The sequence below is a fragment of the Staurois parvus genome, unplaced genomic scaffold (assembly GCF_062004578.1).
Source record: "Staurois parvus isolate SC_StPar_1 unplaced genomic scaffold, SC_StPar_1.0 ptg000006l, whole genome shotgun sequence".
Classification (NCBI taxonomy): domain Eukaryota; kingdom Metazoa; phylum Chordata; class Amphibia; order Anura; family Ranidae; genus Staurois; species Staurois parvus.
Window position 1 is genome coordinate 1,985,179 of NW_028317802.1, and position 23,061 is coordinate 2,008,239.

A 23,061-nucleotide genomic window follows, 5' to 3' on the forward strand; every position below is an offset into this window, starting at 1 on the left:
ACTTTGAATGTAGTATGGTTGTTGGTGCCAGACAGGCTGGTCTGAGTATATCGAAAACTGTTGATCTACAGGGATTTTTAAGCACAATCATCTCTAGGGTCCATAAAAAGAGAAAATATTAAGTGAGCAGTAGTTGTGCGGATGAAAATGCCTTGTTGATGTCAGAGGTCAGAGGAGAATGGACAGACTGGCTTGAGATGATATAAAGGCAACAGTAACTCATGTCAATATGGGCCAAAATCTCCAAGGAGTGTTTCCAACACCATGTTGAATATGCCATGTAGAATTCAGGCAGTTCTGAAAGCAAAAGGGGGTCTAACTGAATACTAGCAAGGTGTACCTAACAAAGTGGCCGGTGAGTGTATACCTGGCCTGCACAGGTTTCACACTCACCACTGGAGAATTGAGCCTCCAGCCTTCCACGATGTAAAATTTGACATTGACTTTAATGATAAATAATCTGTAATAAAGGAGAGAACTTGGTCATGAACTAGTACAAAAAATGGCCACTGCCCCAGGCTATAACTGGCTTTCACAGCAAGGAGCACATGGAAGGGCGACATATGTCAAACAACAAAAGAGAAACATTCCAAGCTCAGCTTGCCAACCAGCTTGCAAACAAACCAAATTACCTGGCTAACAGTATTTGTTAAAAACAGGGGTTTAGTTGGCACACATTTGCAAATACATGCGTAAGCTACAGAGTCTCGTCATGGCACATATTAGGTGAAAACAAAATGGGAAAAGGTCAAAACCTCTGACAAGTTTTACTGCTGTCTGTGTTTCCACTGAGAAGATAAGGGATTGCTCACTGATTTTTTTTGGTGAGATTTTCTCATTTCCTGTTCCAATGGCTACATGGGAGGTTAGTAGTAATCTCCCTAATAGAGTCACAGACAGGAATAAAAATGTGACAGTGATTCCAAATCTTTACTATCTATTAAAAAAAAAGCATTGGCCATTTTTCCATTAAAACATTAGATTACTAGTTATATTTAGAGTCCATATTTAGGATCCATTTTTTTTTCAGTAATTATCTACAGTGTCTGCACACAGAGCAGTGTTCAGAGCTTACAACCTCCTGCAGCTTTGTGCTACAGTCAGAGTTATAAATATAAGGTGCCGAAACCACTGACTTTCCACTGCTGATTACATACTAATGGCAGCATGAATGTACAAAGTAAAAACAATTTCTGGATTGTTTTAGTCTACAGCAGAATGATTTTGATGTACCTGTGACAGATTCTATTTAAACCTGATGGCCGTGAATGAAGCTGATTTTAAGTTAAAATGCTAAATTGCCTTGTGGGCAGAACATGGCTTGAAACTGAACACCACAAAAATAACCTACCTAATTTAGAGCATTTACTGTCATAGTGTTTTATTATATCACCAAAATCATCCATGCTGTAATATGGACAGTTTACTGTAACTGAACCTGATGGTAACTGATGGAGAAAAAAGAAATGATTTCTTCTCTATGTGTGAGGCTTAAAGCAACTCTGACACTAAAACTAAAACTGCAATAATGCGTTCCCCCCCCCCCAAAAAAAAAAAGTGAGTAGGTTACTACTCACTTCTATACCTTCCATGCCACAAATCTGTATTAAAGAGAACCCACTGCCTAAAAAAATCTTGTGAATCCAATACTTCAAGACAAGGCGTCATTTCTCAGAAAATAGGTGCAGCTACCTTCACCCCTCACCCCCGAGTCACCCATGTCTCTGCTCTCTACCACCCTCCCAGTAACCCTCTTGGCTCAAACCCCTACCCACCTCCCAGCACCACCCCCAAAAAAACTGAAGTTATTAAGTGGAATGGTGAGTTTGCAGTGAGAGGGGGCTTAAAAGGGCTTAAAGAGGCATAAATTCTAACAAAGTTACTCATGTGATGTTTGGTGAAACTATTGAAACAGTATCACCATAAAAAAGGGGAGGGAGGATTAGCCTAACGGCTTCTGTCCACTAACTCACCAATTGGCTGCGGGTCACTGTACCTAAAACGTATATTGAAAAAAGGGGGGATTTAAGGAAAGATCCTTAAAAAGAAGGAAGGTACCAATAGTGACCTAGGTAGTTTGACTAAAAATCAACTTAATTGGAACACAGCTTGAAAATCAATCTCATGGAACTCACATAACAAACATTAGTCTCCACCCGTCACCATTAAAACATGACAACGTTGTCAATTATAATAGGGAGTCCGAACACATCTGATTCACTGAGTGGCTCTACCCCATGTGAAAATCACTCAATTCTGTGTCTCACACTATCATTACCTCCATTCAAGCCTGAGTGTATATATTCATTTATCAATTAGTAAATAAAGAGGCAGTGTAAAGGCACGGTATTGGGGATAGCTTTTATTGTTCAGTAGGCTGTAAGATTAAAAAAATAAACAGATCAACCCATAATAGGGTGGTCATTGCCGGTGACCATTTATAGTAACACTATAAACCTACTCTCGTCTCCTTTAGGCGCACCCTGAAAACCCAGCTCTTCAGGGAAACCTACCCCACCCCCTGCTAATTCCCGACCTCCTCCACTCTTCCTACCACTCCATCCCCCACAGCTATTTCCTCCTGTACCACTATCCCCTCTCTCCTAGATTGTAAGCTCCAAGGAGCAGGGCCCTCGAACCCCTCGTGTATCACATTGTATTGTTATTGCACTGTCGCATGTTCTGTCTCCCATTGTAATGTACAGCACTGAGTGAACTGTTGGCGCTTTATAAATACTGTATAATAATAATAATAATAATAATAATAATAATAATAAACCAGTATGCAGACAAATAAGAAGGCTAAGTAGGTATTGAGGAAGTCCGCGTTTAAATCAAGTGGTCGAAACACGTCAACAGTAGCCCCTGCTGCTGGGAGTCCCGACACAGTGATGGTCCAGACCTTCCTGCTTCCCATGCAAACCCGTCAAAAAGCCCCCTTAAGCCTGGCCATCCCCCTATTTTTATATAGATTGGTAAGGAAGGTAGGACCCAAAAAGCCTGACAACCCAGAGCTTAACTCCTACCTAACCTGCACAGTCTAATCTTACTTGCTTACAACAACATATAGTACCCTTAGTAGGCACCTGCCTACAAGCTGGCCCTTCCCCAATATTCATTCAGGTATGGTATACATTTTAAGGGGGACCCTATGCAATAAAAGAAAAAAAAGCATGAGGTCCTCTCCAAAAAGTCCATACTAAACCCTTTTTTTGGGAATGTAGCCTGGCTGGCCAGGAAAGGATGAAGCAAGCATGTTAGTTTTTCAGTGCTAAGCAATTTTTCATAGCCAACAGACTCAAACTTGTGTTCAGAGCTTGACTTTGGTGAATTAGAAGCAAAGAGAGAGAAAGTAACAAAGCAATGCTTCAGATAGAATGCTTTTATTGACCTTGTTAGGAGGTGTTAAGATTCTGGCTATAGAATTCTCACTATTAGACAAACTAAGCAAACTTTCTGATTTGAACTGTGGTTTATGCACTGGCAAAAAGCAGTATATCTCTGCATTACATGTGCATTTTTCCATGTTTTCTATCTGTAAAAACACTGTCAGAAGTAAAAAAAAATATATATGTATTGGTCCTGCCAGAAATCTAGTGAGCTCCTAACGTCTTATAGTGAGCTGACAACATCGCTGTACTGAAATCCCAAACAGTGTTACTAGTCATTTCTCCTTGGTTGGACTACAGAACACCTATCGCCTATGTTATGGAGATGAGAGGGGTCTTTTGTAGTCTGTAAATTCAGTAAATTCAGTAAGCTGGGAGCACACTGGATTTCTTGGAGAAAAACTTATCAAGATGTGCATGTGATGCAAAGATTTGTTGATTTTTTTTTTGCGTAGAAATACAGTGCTCTTTACAGTGTTCTCCTGTAGTTTTGATGTTATCTGACAAGGGATATCTGTGTTAAAAATGAACAGGAGAGAATATAATGTTATAGTACTGATCAATAAAGTGCATTACATGGCCAACAACAGGGTTCAACACTAATGCATTTTTTGTATAAAGAATTTGAGAGCCATTGTTCTGTTCATTTTATTAAATATACATCATAGACGTGCATTGCTGAAATATTTCAGAACATTATGGAAGAATAAAAGGAATGAGACAATTTTAAATAACACACAAAACAACTTTAGAATAGAAAGCTGTTCTGTACAAGAACAGTTTTCAAAAAGCAATGATCAAAGATCCTAATGCTGCTTAGCGGGATGAAGTTGCCCAGTTCATTTTAATTAAAAACTTAATTCCTAATACTTAGAATTGAAGATCACATAGGATTGGTTGGCAAGTACAGTCTATTATAGGAAAAAGAAACTTCTCTGTTAAAGGGAAACTTAATATTCATAGTTTGGGGTTCAATGATATTTAAAATGTACTAATTAATGTTTGCCACATGACACGCTGTTTGGATATAGAGGTATAAAAAGGAGGTTGTAAATTCAGATTATAACATATATGTTCAGCACAAGGATGTGGAGTCGGATATTGTTTCCTTTAATATAGTTATGAATATTCAAATTAATAAAAATATGGGTGTGGATTACTGGGATGTTACTACACTGTGTGCACAATTATTAGACAAGTTGTATTTTTGAGGATTAAAGTATTACTAAATCCAGGACCTTGCATTCACTATATCTCATCTCCCACAGTATGCAAAACATGGAAATGCAATTATTTTAGTAAATATAAACTGCTAAATATATTTTCTCATCAGCAGTTAGAGCAGTCTTGTGAATTATATCACTGTTCAGCAGAGCACTGGTTAAAGCTTGTAGGAGAAGTTTTCTTTCTGCTCTAGGAAGATGCAGGACCCATGACCTCTGTCTGGACAGTGCTAATTGGCCCTATGATGATCACATGCACTCTGTCAAGAAAAAAAACTCTCTACCAATACACACCAAACTGAGCATATGCAGAGTTTCTCCACATGATATGTCTTATTAGGAGATAAGAGGGGGACACTGGGAGAAGGGGAGGATCAGAGAAGTCAGGATCAAACAGGGTTTTTACACAATGCAGAGGATAAACCCCTTAGGTTCCACAGTGAGTATATCAAGCATGCTTTACTGCATATACAGACTGATTTTACTGTTCTGGGTTTAGTAACACTTTAATTTAATTATTGAAGAACTACAGTGTGCTCAGCCAATCCAAAATGTTAATAAACCTCAAACCTGAATATTTAGGAAAGTAAAAGTGAGCTGTTGGCTTTTTTGGGAAAATATCTATGTGCACAATTATTGGGCAACTATTAGTGTGCAGACTTGTTATGCAACTAAATGAAAAACAAAAATTTTCCCATCTCACCTGTTTATTTTCATCTGATATAGTGAATAATAACCACTTGTCCTCCTGAGGATTTACTTCCCTTTCTGACCAGGCCACTTTTTGTGTTATGGTACTGCGTTACTTTAACTGACAATTGAGTGGTCATGCAACACTGCACCCAAATGAAATTTATGTCCTTTTTTTCCACAAATTGAGCTTTCTTTTGGTGGTATTTGATCACCTGTGCGTTTTTTTATTTTTTGAGCTATAAAAAAAAAACACCAACAATTTTGAGAAAAAAAACTATATTTTGACTTTTTGTTATTAAAAATGTCCAGTAGAAAAATAAAAAAAATCAAATTTTGTCATAAATGTACACCAAAATATATTCTGCTAAAAGAAAAATCCCAATATGTGTAAATTAATTGGTTTACGTGAAAGTTATAGCCTTTACAAATAGCGGTATAGATACTGGATTTTTGTTTTTTACTAGTAATGGCGGCGATCAGTGACTTACAGCAGGACTGCTGGACTGCGGTGGGCATTCTGACACTGGGGGGAACTGACTTGGTGCCACTGACATCCCCAGTGACACTAATACAGTGATCAGTGCTAAAAAAAGCATTGACACTGTACTAATGACACTGGTCAGGAAGCGGTTAACATGAGGGATGATAAAACTGTGTGAAGGGAGTGTTTTACAGGGGGGTGGAGTGTTGGTGCTTCACTGTAAGCACACTGCTCTGGATGGCTGTGTTGTGCACAGCCATCCAGAGCAGTGTGCCCGAGCCGACAGAGAGAAGGACTGTTAGTAAACAAAGCAGTCCTCCTCCCTGTCGGAGATGCTCGGCAATCACCGGGCACTGGTGGGGAATCACCAGCTGGGACCTGGTGATTGACAGCCGAGGCCGTGAATGGCAACACGGGTAGGGCGCACACCCTCAACCTGTAAATACAAAATCACGTATATCTCCTGGAATCTCCTCCATGATCTTGAGACTGTGCTGGGAGCAAACCGTCTGGAGGAGTTGAATGCCATTGCAACCTCTGTAGGGTCCAGACCCAAATCCATGACCACCACTCTGATCTGTGAACACAGAAGCTGCTCACCCCCTCAGAGTTGCAAGAGAACATCTCCCTCTCTGTATAGTCCTGCCAGACATGATGAATGATAAAGTGTGGGCTTATTCCTTACTTTTATTTGCAGCTATGCTATACTGTGTACCTCATATCATATATACATTTCAAAAGATTTTAAATGTGCTCTCCTCCTGGACTGTGTACCTGCAAATAAGGCAATATGAGGCCATCACTTGTGTTTCTACATTACTATTAGTAGAAGTAGACTGTAAAAAGTTGATTTTACTAGATAATTTTTTTTAATTTGAGCACTGGGTTTTATCGGCATTGAATTTAAGATTTTCACTGTCACCACTTAATCCAAAACTTAGCATTGCTGCTGCATCTTACACTTCCAAGTATTTTTTTTCTTCTGAATTACTTTGTGGCTACTTTTTAACAAGGCAAGTTATTTAAGTACTTCGTTTATATTTAATCAAATCTTTTCTGTTATGAGCGCTGCTGATTAAATATCCATTGATTGTCGAAAGAGCTCTCATTGAAGTTTAATAGGTGCAGAAAAGGTAAGGCTGCTTGTCATGTAATTAATTCATAGAACAATAAGTGTATAACTGAGTTCTTATTAATATATAAAAGAGTTTTCAACATAATAAATCCGACCCGAATCAGACGGTTGACAGCTAGTGAACAAATTTAAGTGAACTTCAACACTTTCGCAAAGATCACTCACAACTTTCTTCATGCTCTTCCTGCTAGATAATAATTAATTTCATTGCAGAACTGCAGACTTTGGTACGGGCAGTAAAAATGTATTAGCAAAAGTCCACATTTCTGAATGGAATGAGGGTGAGCATAGCAGCAAATGTTGCTTTTTTATTTTCAGAGCTGCTGGGTTGTTGATTTATAAAAAATGGTTTAAAATGTAATTTCTGCTTTAACCCTTTGTTACCAAGAGATTTAACCACATGTTTGCTTCATCAGGCTACAGCTACATCAAGAGGTTAAAGTAGCTGAACCGCAAGAAGTAACAACTGATTGCTACACAGATAGAGCAAATGCAGAAATAATGGTGGTCAAACCTCTCCTATTTGTGTGATTGCTTGACTTATGTAGCTTACTCCATAGGGAGACATTTGTTTCTTCTGTTTAGTGATTAATTGCTGTAGATAGCAATTAATTGGTTACTATTTTAGCAGCATGATTAAGCTAATATAATTTTCTATGTAGGTCCAACCTAGTGAGATAACTGCCAGCAAGAGATTCATATCACCCATGTTATTAGCTCCTTACACCCACAACATTCAATAGGATATATTCAGTACATAATCAGTCAATTTAAATTAGATTAGATAGCAGTCTTTTTGGTCCAGCTGGTTGATTCACCACCAAGAGTTCAGACCAGCTGCCTATGGTCCTCAGTACAATAAGTCCAGGTTTAATGAAAAGAACATTGGAGTAATAGTTTCCATACTGCAGTATCTATACATGTGCATGCCAGAGAGTTTTATTTTGTGTCGGATGCATTAGTTAATTGAAGAATTTTGTTTAGTCATATTCGTTATATTAAACCAATTTGTTTACAGTTTGTTTCGTATATTCGTTGGTCCAGGTGAATTCTAAAAAATGTAGACATTTTTACGGAAGATTGCTATATATTCAATATATTGTTCGAATTGGAAGGATTTGATATTTTCAGACGCTTGTCCAACCCAGCAAAAGAAATGGCATGAGCTGACTGGACAATATTGATTGGCATCATATGCACCCAAAATAATGAATGGAACGAAATTCAGATCCATTCATTATCTGAATATGAATTATCCAGCTAATTTGAAAATTGAATGAATTTCCCCATAGGCCCAAGCTACTGTTGCATCATGTGACTTCATCTGAATGAAACAAATGCATTTGTTAATTTCTTTATAACTTGTTTTAGGACTTGTTGTCTTTCGGAGTTTCTTATACATCTGAAATAAAAATTTAGTCCGAAAAATGCATCATAATGATACACACATTTCTAGCAGTATCTCCGTATGCATTGTTACACGCGTTTTCATTGTGTGTTGATGCTTGTTTACCCACATTTTCAGGCATTCTATGCTATTTTGTTAGGTTATGTCAGCCCTAAAAATGTTCAGTACAGTTGATGTTGCAATAGGAGGGACTGGTTGCACTGGAAAGGTGTCAAAACACGTTACATATGTTTTTTTACACTCTCTCTCTTCCCTCTCTTTCTCTCTCTCCCCTCTCTCTTCTCTCCCTCTCTCTTCACTCCCTCTCTCTTCACTCCCTCTCTTTCTCTCTCTGTCTCTCTCTTTCTCTCTTCCCTCTCTTGCTCTTTCTCTCCTCTCTCTCCCTCTCTCTTCTCTCCCTCTCTCTTCTCTCTCTCCTCCCTCTTTTTCTCTCTCTCTCTCTCTTCCCTCCCTTTTTTCCTCCTCTCCTCCTCTCTCTCTTCCCTCTTTCTATCTTCCCTCTTTCTTTCTGTCTCTCTTTCTCTCTTCCCTCACTCTCTCTCTTCCGTCTCTCTCTCTCTCTTCTCTCTCTCAGATCCTATTGGACTGCACAGACACACACAGTATAATTACCCCCCCCACCTCCTCCAAGGGCTGCTGATATCCAAGCAGCAGGAAATGTGGGCAGGGGGTGGTAATCATACTGTGTGTGTGCAGTCCCATATGATCTGTCAGTGATCGTGTATCATGTGCTGCATGGAGGACAGGAGGGAGAGCCCAGAGAACACAAAACAGCTCACCTCCTCCGGGGTCTTTCCTCTTTGCCACTTCTCTCCCTGCTCCAGGCTTTCACCTGGTCCCAGCTCTGAGTGCGGGGGAAGGAGCTCAACAGAGAGCGGCCATTCAGGAACACCAGGGCACCCCCTCGATTCAGCCAGGTCTGTCTCTCCCTCCAGCAGCAGAAAGCCGGTGGGATGGAGAGAAACCTCAAACCAGCTTTCAGCTGCTGGAGGGAGAGATAAACAGTGCATACTTCTGCAGCTGCTCTCCCCCACCATACCTATCCTCCTGCTGTCTGGGCCACCAATAGGAGTACCGGTGGTACCCCTCTGATGGCGTCCCTGCATGGCTCTGTCTGCTGCTGCTCAACAGGTCTCTTCTTCTGGGGGGCGGTGCTGCCCCCCTAAAAACTGCCACCCTAGGTAAACACATTGTTTGCCTAGTGGTAGATATGCCCCTGCCGGTGTGTAGGGGGCTTATTGTAATCTGGAAGCCCTCTTTACCAATAAGGGGGCACCCAGATACTGCACCTCTATGTGGATGAGTATGGAGTACATAGTAGCTTTACTCATTCACAAAAAAGTTGTAACCTAGAAATAAAGACACCGAAATATTTGACAAGTGCTTTATTTAAAAAATAAATGCCACCTTCGGGACCCGTCCTGCTCATTCTCTTGTTACCTGCTGAACAGAAATTCCAGTGGATGACAGCTGTTATATATAAGGGGGGAGAGTCTCCCATATGTGCTCAATGATATCACTAGGATCCTACCCCTTTTCCTACAAGGGTTCGGATTCCCGGCCAAGCAAGTGAATAGGGTCGATGGTGTCACTGGTTGTTAAAGTCGTTGTAAAGGGTGAAGGATTTTTTACCTTCATGCATTTTAGGCATGAAACCTTCAGTGTGCAGCTTCCCCCACAGCCCCCCTTCCAATACCTACTTGAGCCTGATCCCGATCCATCGATGTGTCTCTCTCTTCTCAATGGCTGAAACACAGCAGCAGGAGCCATTGGCTCCCGCTACTGTCAATCACAACCAGAGAGGAGGGATCTGGGACAGGGCTGAGCCATGCTTTGTGTGTCCCATAGGCACACAGAGGTGGCTTGGGAGTAAGCATGCACATGTGCCCCCAGAGCAAACACTCAGCAGGAGCCAGATGTACCAGCTGGGGACCCTAGAAGAGAATGATTGGAGTTGCTCTGTGCAAAACCATTGCACAGAACAGGTAAGTATGATGTGTTTATTATTTTAAAGAGAAGAAAATTAACCTTTATAACCACTTTAAAGAGGAGCTCCAGTCATTTTTGTGTTTATTAAAAGTCAGAAACTACAAAAACTGTAGCTGCTGACTTATAATAAACACACTCTCACCTGTCCCAGAATCCAGCGATGTGCTCAATTGAACCATCCCTTCTCTCCCTAGTGCCAGCATCTCAACCTCACCTGATTGTGACAGCTTGCGGCTTCACAGCCGGGTTTCCACGTTGCGCCTCCTGAATGGTTCGGCAATCTTCTGGGACCTGTTATGTGTCCCAGAAGACTGCAGGGAGAAAGAGGGAGAGGAGAACTTCCGCTCGGATTGCCTAGGCAAAACTCATAACTAGGTGAACTTTTCATTTTGGGTGGAGCTTTAAGGACAGAAGGAAGCTGATAGCAAGGTAAATCTATTTATGTTTATAGAGCTATATTAATTTGTGACATCTATATCTACCTAGATTTCAGCATTTAAACAACTATATAGCATGAGTATACTGATATATCTTTCACTGGGCCAAAGAAAATCTAATAAGAAACAAACGTCTTTACCATTTTCTTTGCTTGAGATTCACAAAGCACACTATGAATTGAAGATATAATTAATACCTTTCGTTGCAATTTACCAGTTTAACATATATCTCAAGTTCAATTTATTACCTTTTTTGACCCAGAAGGAATATATGCTTGCAGATGTTATTGGTATTTAATTAACTGTCATCATTCTTTAAATGAAAAGATGATGTGTATTAAAAAAATAATTAAAGTACACTGGCATGTTTTATGCTTTCACTGCTAATATTTAATGCTGATATATTTATTATAATAATTAATGATTGAAGCCGGTAATTTCAGATTTTTTTATTTCATTTAATTGTGTATCTGTGTGTTACATTTATGGTACATTTTCAGAATAAGAACTATTAACCAACATTATGACTGAAAACAAACACAGGGTTTTCAGATTAATAGACTCTAATGTTCTCTGGAAATCATGTTAATGGTGGTTAAAGACAACAATAATGTAAAATCACAGCTTAGAAAATGATAGATTTTTGTTAATAAGTGAACGTGTTACGAGCACTATAAAGTGATTGCCTGAGATGCAGGTTCTAGCTTTCATCAGACAATGAAAAACTCTCATCAAAACTTAATTTCTCTTTTGGGCAGAGTTTGTCACGTTAAAGTAAACCTGAAGCCAGTAGAAAATATGTACAGAGAAATTATGATGTTGAACTTTTGTTATAAGCTATGGAAGTGGGAACTCCAATATCCGTTTTTGGGGGTTCCTTCTTGACAGTACATCTTGGTTAAGCCTAATACTTCATTGTAAGAAGTCAAATATCTGCTGCTTTCTGACATTTCAGGGTGTGTCAGATAGTGTAACCCCTACAGCATGCTGGGGTTCCTCAGACTGTATTTTTTAAAAATGTAGGATACACTGGGGAAATATTAGAACACAATTTCTCCAGGTAGCCTGAGAGTGAGCAAGATCCACAATTTTCACTTGTTAGGGATATAAGGGGAAGTCTTCTGGTGGATTTCCTTTTTCTTCCTGTTGTGTCTACAGCACAGAAAGTGAAGATTATTTCCCCCAATGAACACAGATATCATAAAAATAAATAAGCCTAATAGATTTTAGCCTTTCCCTACTCTATCCAAAGCTAAAAAAAATAAAAATCTGTCTTTAGATATGCCTAAAGACTCATTCACACCATGTGAATCATGAAAAACCTCCAATCCTGGCCTCTTTTGCCCTTGCAAAACTAAGACTACATCTGTTTGCTGTGGCATAGCTGTTTGCTAGACCACCTTGTTCTTCAGGCCAGACGCACTGCAACTGCACCCATCCATATAGCTGTCAGTGTGAAGTAGGGAGCTCAAACATGAAACCACTACTATGGTAAACTCTCTACAAAAGTAGAATGGACTTAACAGTGGAACAATTGCACCAGTGTATAAATCTATAAACATATAAATACCATACACACATTACATTAAGGCATATATTGTACATGACCCTTATTTTGTGTTTAGTTTTCATAAAGTATTTCTTTTCTTTAGATTTTTTTTTAATTATTATTATCACTTTAGCATAATATCTTTGCTTTCATGTTAGTAAGTAACGAGACATCTCTTAGAGAGGACTATGGCCCTTTAACACAGATAACACAGAGCCTCCCTTCACTCCTTGCTTCCCCTGATAGTGGTTCTGGAAAAACTATGTTGTGAAAATTTGAAATCAAGTTTCCAAAGTGCAGACACTTTGAACAGATTTTGTAATAGTAGCTGTGTCCTCAACACAAACAGGCAAATGGGCATATATCTGTGGTTGCTGTGTTTAGTGTAGTAATGAACTGGTCCTAACCTACGAACAAACCAATTCAGAAGGTTGTACAACCCAGACTACCCAGCACAAAGATTCTTTTTAGAGGCATGGACAAAAATCGTAGGTGTATCACATGCTGTACGATGTATTATATCAATAAGAAACCAGATGTAACATTACATAAAATGCAAGAGTACTATACAGAATCACCCCTTAATGATTTAGCTTGGTGTACTTTTTGGCCAGTAGGGGGAACCAGGTGGGCATTGGCCAGTAGAGATAAGCCAATCAGTTCACTTGAGCCGGATGTCATGGTAGTACTGATAAAGTAGTGCAAATAATCATGAAACAGTTCCCTTTTCTAAACACAGTGACAATGTTTCCCTCTCCTTGAAAACCAAGAGTCATCCCCTGTGTGACATCGGTTTAAGCCAATGATGTCACAGGAGTTGGGGATTCTCACTCCATAACACTCTGAAATTTTAAAAGCATGATCCCCATTAGATCCCATCAGGTGACCAGAAAATACTGGTGGGGGGAGAGGGTCTGCTCTCTTTGTGTACCAGTCTATACTTAGTAACTTAGTAAACCAGTAGATGGTCCTTTTGACTCCTTTAATAGACGGATTACTACACATTAAATTATAATTGTCGTGCTTGAAGCTTTTCAGGGGGAGGTTGGCTCTGAAGAAGAGGCTGAGTCCTCGAAATGCGTCAGCCAGTTGGTCATCCAGGGATCCATCGTATGGACTTAGATGCTATTTGGATTGAATACCTTGTTCATTGTGATATGCCTGTGTTTTATATGTCCATTGTTAGTATGATACTTACTTTTTTATTCTCTCAATAAATATTTTTAAACGATAATGCACTAGGCCAGTGCGCCCTATTTTTGTTTTTTTCATTTGCATTTAGTGACTTTGGACCACCCCGGTCTGTTGAGGGCAGCAAGCAGTGCATATTCCAGAACATTCACATTGTCTCTGCTGAGTCCATCCCTAGCTCAGGAGAAAAGCGTTTGGTGTGCTTGAAGCTTGGTTTGAGCAAACTGGTTAGCCCATCATTCATGAAAACCTTAGTTGTACTAACTTAGATCCTACCGCATCACTAGTAAAAATCTTTGCTGCAATGTATCTTTTATCGAGATATTATCGCTGACGTATGTCATCAATCACAGGTTCCAATGAGAACATTTTAGGCTAGGTTTACATTTCTGCCATTCAATTTTGATTTGACTTTCAGTGCAATTATGTAGTGCTACTTGGATGTTATTTGCATGCTACCTGGACAATACTTGGATGCTACTTGGATGTGGTTTGCATGTTGTGTGGGGGCAAAATGATGCTGGAATTGCACAAAATTAGTATAGGAACCTTTTACAAAACTGTTCCATGTGGATTTCCATTGCTATGTGATCCTATGCCACTTAAAGTGATATTAAACTTTTCTTTAATAATTCTACCTACAGGTAAGCTTATAATAAAGCTTACCTGTAGGTAAAATCAATATATCCTAAATGTGAACTGTTTAGGAGATATTAGCCTGTTTTGATATTCCCGTGGATGCGCTCTGAAGGAACGGCACTGTGCCTTGGCCCAGGACTCCCGCACGTGCACAGTGATGTCATTGCGGCTCGGCCAGTCAGGTGGCCAAAGCTCACGAATCCAGAAGGAAGACCAGGTGAAGATGGAAGCCCTGTGGAGCCGTGACAGCGCTCCACTGGAGGGCTTTGTTTCAAGGTAAGTCCTTCATAATGTGCTAGAATGCAATGCATACTAGTACATTCTGCCTTTACCTTGCAGGGTTTTTTTAGCCTGTTTTGATATTCCCATGCATGCGCTCTGAAGGAACGGCACTGTGCCTTGGCCCAGGACTCCCGCACGTGCACAGTGATGTCATTGCGGCTCGGCCAGTCAGGTGGCCAGAGCTCACGAACCCAGAAGGAAGACCAGGTGAAGATGGAAGCACTGTGGAGCCGTGACAGCGCTCCACTGGAGGGCTTTGTTTCAAGGTAAGTCCTTCATAATGTGCTAGAATGCAATACATACTAGTACATTATGCCTTTACCTTGCAGGGTTTTTTTTTTCTTTTCTTTTAATGCGGTTTACTACCCCTTTAAGTGTGAAAATCACACTAATGTGAACCAGGCCTTAGAAATATTTACAAAGTAGTTTAAGGTTTGTAAACATCTGAGGGATAATAGTGAGAAGACCAGGTCCAACTCATGTTTTAGGCCTAGTTCAAACTGGTATTGAAAGCAGGCGTTTGAGGGGCATTTAAAACGTTCCTCAAATGCCTATGCAAAGGATACTATGGACAGCGCACATTGCTGTTCATATTATCAAAACATGAAGCGTTAGCATTGCATTGCTTCAAAATTAAAGCCTCATGTCGAGTTGGGAGAAGTTTGAATCCTTTCAACGCCCCCCATTCAAGTCTATGGTGATGCTCTGCAAACGTGCTGGCAGGCGTTTGCAGGGTGTTTGAAGTGCGGTTGCGGCACGTCAAGAATATTACAGTTTATTATAGGCTTGTGTGGTGCGGTGTTAAAGCTTGCAAAATGCTTATAAATGTGTCAAATCCACGCATAGGGTGTTTGGAGAGCGTTTTTTACGCTTGTAAAATGCCAGTCTAACGCCCATACTAAAGCTTGTTAACATCTGTCTACCGCCCATACTAAAGCTATTGGAGCGTTTGTGAAGAGTTAGAAGTTTAGCCAAATGTGAACAAGCCCTTAGATACAGTCATGGCCGAAATTGTTGGCACCCTTGATATTTTTCCTGAAAATCAAGTATTTCACACAAAAAAGGTATTGCATTAACACATGTTTTGCTATACACATGTTTATTCCCTTTGTATGTATTGGAACAAATATAAAACAGAGGCAGAAAAGCAAATATGACATAATGTCACACAAAACCCCAAAAATGGGCTGGACAAAAGTATTGGCACCCTTAACTTAATATTTGGTTGCACACCCTTTGGAAAACATAACTGAAATCAGTCGCTTCCTATAACCATCAATAAGCTTCTGACACCTCTCACCCGGAATTTTGGACCACTCTTCCTTTGCAAACAGCTCCAGGTCTCTCTTATTGGAAGGACACCTTTTCCCAACAGCAATTTTAAGATCTCTCCACAGGTGTTCAATGGGATTTAGATCTGGGCTCATTGCTGGCCACTTCAGAACTCTCCAGCGCTTCTTTGCCATCCATTTCTGAGTGCTTTTTGACGTATGTTTGGGGTCATTGTCCTGCTGGAAGACCCAGGATCTTGGACGCAAACCCAGCTTTCTGACACTGGGCCCTACAGTGCGACCCAAAATCCTTTGGTAATCCTCAGATTTCATGATGCCTTGCACACAGTCAAGGCACCCAGTGCCAGAGGCAGCAAAACAACCCCAAAACATCATTGAACCTCCACCATATTTTACCGTAGGTACTGTGTTTTGTTCTTTGTAGGCCTCATTCCGTTTTCGGTAAACAGTAGAATGATGTGCTTTACCGAAAAGCTCTATCTTGGTCTCATCTGTCCACAAGACGTTTTCCCAGAAGGCTTTTGGCTTACTCAAGTACATTTTGGCAAACTGTAGTCTTGCTTTTTTATGTCTCTGTGTCAGCAGTGGGGTCCTCCTGGGTCTCCTGCCATAGCGTTTCATTTCATTTAAATGTCGACGGATAGTTCGCGCTGACACTGATGCTCCCTGAGCCTGCAGGACAGCTTGAATGTCTTTGGAACATGTTTGGGGCTGCTTATCCACCATCCGGACTATTCTGCGTTGCAATCTTTCATCAATTTTCCTCATCCGTCCACGACCAGGGAGATTAGCTACAGTGCCATGGGTTGCAAACTTCTTGATAATGTTGCGCACTGTGGACAAAGGCAAATCTAGTTCTCTGGAGATGGACTTGTAACCTTGAGATTGTTGATATTTTGCCACAATTTTGGTTCTCAGGTCCTCAGACAGTTCTCGTCTCCTCTTTCTGTTGTCCATGCTTAGTGTGGCACAGACAGACACACAATGCAAAGGTTAAGTGAACGTCTCTCCTTTTTATCTGCTTTCAGGTGTGATTTCTATATTGCCCACACCTGTTACTTGCCCCAGGTGAGTTTACAGGAGCATCACATGCTTGTAACATTCTTATTTATCCGCAGTTGTGAAAGGGTGCCAATACTTTTGTCCAGCCCATTTTTGGAGGTTTGTGTGACATTATGTCGAATTTGCTTTCTTTCCTCCCTTTTTTTGTTTTGTCCCAATACACACAAAGGGAATAAACATGTGTATAGCAAAACATGTGTTAATGCAATACGTTTCGTGAGAAATACATGATTTCCTGGAGAAATATCAAGGGTGCCAACAATTTCGGCCATGACTGTAGCTGCCTACACTTAACTAATCAATCAAGACAACACCTGAACTTTTCCTTGCTTTCAGTTTTCATATTTGTTGACTAGTGATGCTTATACAATGTAGTACATCTCAAACACAGAAACCTAAAAGACTGTTCTCATACATCATTACATATTTGACCTATATTTAACTAGCAACATGACAATTGTAATAAATATGTACCTATCAATTACATACAAATAATTGCTATCATCTTTCTTATAACAATTTGTTCTTGCAACTCTTACATGCCTCCTTGTAACACAGACAAGAATGACAAAATACACCTACGGTATTTATTTTTCACAGAGAAAACCTGTGGGGAACCTTAAGCACTGATGAAATTTTGAGAAGTGACTACACAGAGCATAATGAAAGCTGCACTGGCATAAAAAAAGCAGTGGAGCCCTGTGCCCTCCAGCTAACACTGTGCTGGTCTTTAGGTAGAAAATCTGCTGTGGGAAATTCTCATGGGATGCAGTCTCAGGCACAGGAGAGGGAGCAGGGAGTGCACATAAAAAGAATGATTTGGGGGATGACACTGAGCTTGTCAGTACCTGGGCGCCAACCAGAAAAACTAATTGGCATCTCACAGTCAGTTTTAATCCTCTTGACTAACTCATTATTGAAGAGATTTAACTGCTTCTGAAAATAGCATGTCTATGCTGCAAGTTTATATATTAAATATATACTTGTAACAGCAAAATATGCTGACTGGTTTAGAGGATAGATGTATATCTTGCACTACTGTTCATGCACCCCTAGTGAAATTTATATATACAGTGGGGGTTATTTACTAAAATTGCATGCTGCAAAATCTAGTGCATCTCTGCATAGAAACCAATCAGCTTCCAGGTATACAGTAACTGCCATAGCTTAATTGAACAAGCTGAAGTTAGAAGAAGATTGGCTACCAAGCACAGCTGCATCCAATTCTGAATGCACCAATTTTAGTAAATCCCTCCGGTGCATATTTATATACATAAACATGCATGGCTTAGGGGACAGGACCAAGTAATAGTTATGGTATGGCAGATTGAGATCTTTAGCAATACATTGTATGCCAACCACTAGAGCAGGGGTGGGCAACTGTGGCCCTCCAGCTGTTGGTGAACTACAAGTCCCATCATGCCTCTGCCTTTGGGAGTCATGCTTGTAACTGTCAGTTTTGCAATGTTTCATGGGACTTGTAGTTCTACAACAGCTGGAGGGCCACAGTTGCCCACCCCTGCACTAGAGCATAGTTTAGGGAAGTGGAAAAAAAGTGCTGTACCCATAAGGTTATGTTATTGATATCTTAAAGTATTGATGTTGAAGTAAATATTCAGGTTCCCAAACATGCGGCTCCTACACCCCAGAGGTCTTCTTTGCTTGTAGTGTAATGTAGCAAAAATGGAAATTTAAGCACCACACCACTGCTAAGAGGTCCAGATACAGCTTTACTCCAGTAAAAGTGAGGTGGTCAATCCAAAGTGTTGTCCCCCTGACTTTTGGAAAAATAAAGTTGTATCTGAAACTTTTAACACTGACGTGGCACTTTAATGTCCATTTTTGTTACAACCGCTAGAAGCCAAAACCCTACTTGGCCTGAGTTCTAGTGCCTCTCCAGGTGCAGACAGCAATTATTAATCATCTCTCCCATGAGGGGAGGGGCCAACAATGCCAAAGAAAGTCACCCGATCTGGTCAAATATATCCGCATGCAGGGGTGGACTGACCATTTGGAAACTCGGGCACTGCCGGATTGCCCGGGGTCAGTAGGGGGCCCCATGAGATGCCCCTGTTACCTTTTTCATAGGCTTTTTTGAGTTTGGGCAAGGACACAGGGGCCCCATGATCCCCTATTGCCCGGGGGCCCCATGAGTTGTCAGTCCGCCCCTACCCCATGATCAATTCACCTTGCTACTTCTTCCTGGACCTTTTCTAGCTCTACACCTTTGGTCTTTCCTTATCCATTGTCGACCCTTTCCCTCTTGTATTTGCACAAATTACCTTCATATAGGTCATTTTGGTGGTGCATAAACAGTGAGTAGAGTACACACAACTATAGTTTTTTGTTTTACTGATTTTTTTTTTCCAACAGCGCAAGCATCAGATACTTTCAACTTCTTAGCTCAGGAATCATTCATATTGCAAACTATAGCAACAATAGGAGCACTTACTTTTCAGGTTACCCACTCTGCATGGAGAGCCAGGAACTCTCCCTCTACACCTCAGCTCTGTAGAGGATCCACACTTAAAGGGGAAGCACAGTCAATGGGGTCATATTCTCCTCAGGTAGGGGAACCCAAACACCAACTGCATGGTGACTTCTCATCCACAGACTGTCTTGAGAGATAAAATGGATGACTTTTCTTTACCCAGGTCTTCGTTGAATTGTTTTTCTTTCATCCCTTCTTCTTTCCATCCATATCATTTCCCTTATTCTGCTTCCTCTCAGTCATCCTGTCCTCCCATCCTTTATCTTCCCTCCATCTTCTCAGATCTACCTCTATCACTCTTCACCCTTCTTTCTTTATTCCTATTTTTTCCCTTCCCAGCCCTCTATTCACTCCCTTACATTGTCTATTTTTCTCTCATTAAAGCTTTTACTTCTTTTTTTCACCCTCAACTCTTCTCTACAACCATTTCTTTTATTTCCCTTCTCCAAATTTTTTGTCTTAGTCCCCTTTCACATGGACTTTCCAATCAGATCTGCCAATCAGGTTTCATGCAGACCTGATCAGAAGCTCCATGCAGGTCTATGGGAATGGACTTGTCTTTTTCCATTTTTCTAAATTTAATGGATCTGAGGTAGCCGGATGAAAACAGACACAAGTCTATTTACATCCAGCAGCTCATAGAGCCATCATAGGTTTGCCACAGTCCACTGTCAAAATGCGGACAAAAACTGTTATGTATTAACCATTATGCTCCAGTTAAGCAGGGGATCTGCTAACAGATTCCTTGATGAACCAAACAGAGAGTGCCTATGTGAAAACTTTCTTTTTGCCACACCAACAGCAATGGCTTGCCAATCAGAATCCAAGTTGCAGGCAGTTTCCTAATTCCTCCACAGAACACATGCATGAACACTACATTGTATTTATAGTAACTATCCATTATTATTATATTATTATTATACAGTGTTTATATAGCGCCAATGGGTATGCTCAGCGCTGTACAGTAGCAGGGGGGACAGAACATGAGACAAGACAGTAACAATACAATACACGAGGGGTTTGAGGGCCCTGCTCTTTCGAGCTTACAATCTAGGAGGGAGGGGAAGGTGGCACAGGAGGAGATGGCTGTGGGGGATGGAGTGGCGGGGGGAGTGGAGGAGGTTAGTTGTTAGGTGAGGTCGGGTGTTAGGTGAGGTTGGGGTAGGCTTCCCTGAAGAGGAGGGTTTTCAGGGTGCGCCTGAAGGTGAGTAGGGTAGGCAACAGTCTGATGGATTGGGGTAGGGAGTTCCAGAGGATGGGGGAAGTCCTGGAGAAGTCCTGCAATCAAGCGTGGGAGGAGGAGACCAGGAAGCTAGAGAGTAGGAGGTCCTGTGAGGAGCGGAGGGCACGGGTAGGGTAGTATTTGGGTATCAGGTCAGTTATGTAGATTGGGGCGGCATTGTGAATATCCCTAGGAGTATAAGAAAACTGATGCATGATGAACAACACTGTGGTATGTACTATACGTATGTGAAGCTTCTACATACTCTGAGACAAATTGGAAAATACCCTAAAATGGGGCACCCGAAAAATGCCTCAGATGGATGTTTTTTATTACAACAGGCACAAAACAATTATTATATTTTTTAATGATATAGTGAAAGGACTAAATGCAAAAAAAGCTGACATCTATCCCATGAGGATAGATGTCAGAAGACCATTTGCACCACGTATCTTGAAACTTTAAAAAAATCTAAAACTTTAATTGTACTTCTAAAACATTTGAATTTCCCATGACTGCTGTCCAAGTGTCATGGGAATATTTAACAGTGGAAAGAACTAAAGTGATCCATTTGAAATGCCAATACTTGGTGCAAATGTCAAAAGTCAAAATGACTGAAAACTTGCTTGTTTTCATGAAACGTAATGAACTGTGTGCACTGAGACCGTATTGTCCCCTCTGCCATAGCCTTAAGATTCTAGTAACAAATAATGATGTAAACACACTAAAAATAATTTTGATGTAATATTAGCCGTTTAGCACCAACAAAATAACTAATTTTGTATTCATTATAAAGAATGGATCTTTATTAAAGTTATTTCCCAGTTTTTTTGTACTTGGCTTTAAAATACTTACATTTGTTTGCAGAATTAAAGATGTCTTGTGTTAAAATTGTTACAGAAAAATAGCTTCATCTTCTATTTTTACCTGTAAGGGTTGGATCACACCAGAATAACAGAGGGATGTGGTTCAATATCGCATGGGGTAGATTTACTAAAGCTGAAGCACTCAGAATCTGTTGCAGCTGTGCATGGTAGCCAATCAGTTTCTAATTAACTGGCTTCTCTGGAGATTTGCAAAAGTTTTTGCACACTCCAATTTTAGTAAAGAACCCCCACTATGACATGATTTCTTCTAAACTGGACAATCGCAGTTAAAAACTTTAATAACCAACCAATAACAAACTAATCACAATAACAGGAATGTCGTCACCGCCAATATTTTTAAAGTAGAACCCAATTACATAAATACCATGCAATATTTAAAATGTTAAAGTAGTACTAAAGAATACGTGTTTTTTTTCTTAATGCAGTCACAGAATTAAGGTAAAACAAAGCCTCATCCCAATTACAGACCTGCCTCTCCCCTGCACCCCCAAACATCTGCTATCTCTGTTACTGTAGCCGGGTCCTCCATGATCTGCACTGTTCCCAAATACTTACTGATTGTATAGGAGAAGGGGGTGATTGGCTTCTTCAGCTGTCTTTCGGGATCTAGCCAGATGGAATAGGGGCTTGGCTTGCTGGGTGCTGTGTGTTTCAATGGATAGACATATTCCTGAAGAGGAGCATGCATATAATTTTAATATAATTTAAAGCGGTAGTAAACACCGCTTGGTGACTTGTACCTACGGGTAAGTTTATAATAAAGCTTACCTGTAGCTACAGGGAATATCTCCAAAACGGTGCACGTTTAAGAAATAATCACTATTTCTGCTGCAGGTTACGTCACCGGTGCACATGCACCGCATTCTGTAAGGGACGGCATACTGAGTAGTGGAGGGATTCGTTTTAAGGTAAGTCTTCCATAATGTGCTAGTATGTGATGCATACTAGCACATTATGCCCTTAACTTGCAAGGGGAAGTTTTTCTTTCTCTCAGACTTTACTTTTTTTTAATTTGCAATATTTTAAAATTTGCATTTGAAAACAATAATTGTTCAGCCACTTCCATGGTGACAACACTTTGTCCCTGATCTCCTGCAGTGTTAACCTGTCACACAGGCTTCCGATGGAAAATTCAAATGCCCATTTTAACACACAATACATTGCCAGTGTTCTGCTTTCCCAATCTAAGCCCTGAAAGCATGATCTCTATAACTGATCCAGTTGTGTTGTATCTTATAGTCTTAATAGCTTGGCAGACAGTGACTCAATTCAAAATACATCTTGCAGATCATGCAAAGTTTTAATTCAAAAGTCGTGCAGATCATAATAGATGGACATCACATAGGTAAGAAAATTACAGTGTGTCTAGCTCCAGGAGAATACAGTACATGCGGTGAATGGAGGCTAAAGCATGAAGAGTGGAAGTAAATACTTGGAACATCTCTTAGCTATGGAATGAGAATGCATGTGTAACATGATAGCTGCATGTAGACAGGATGTGTCTGCAAAGGGCTATGGGGGATCATCAGCATTGCAATTCAACAAAGGCTGAAAAAAAATTCATGAAAAGTATTTTATTAAAAAAGGCAATTGTTTATGATACTGAATGCTTTAGCAAACAAAATGTCCTTCAGTTAAAGAGTAACTACACTTTTGCTGAAAAAAACACATTCCCCTCTCAGTGATCAATG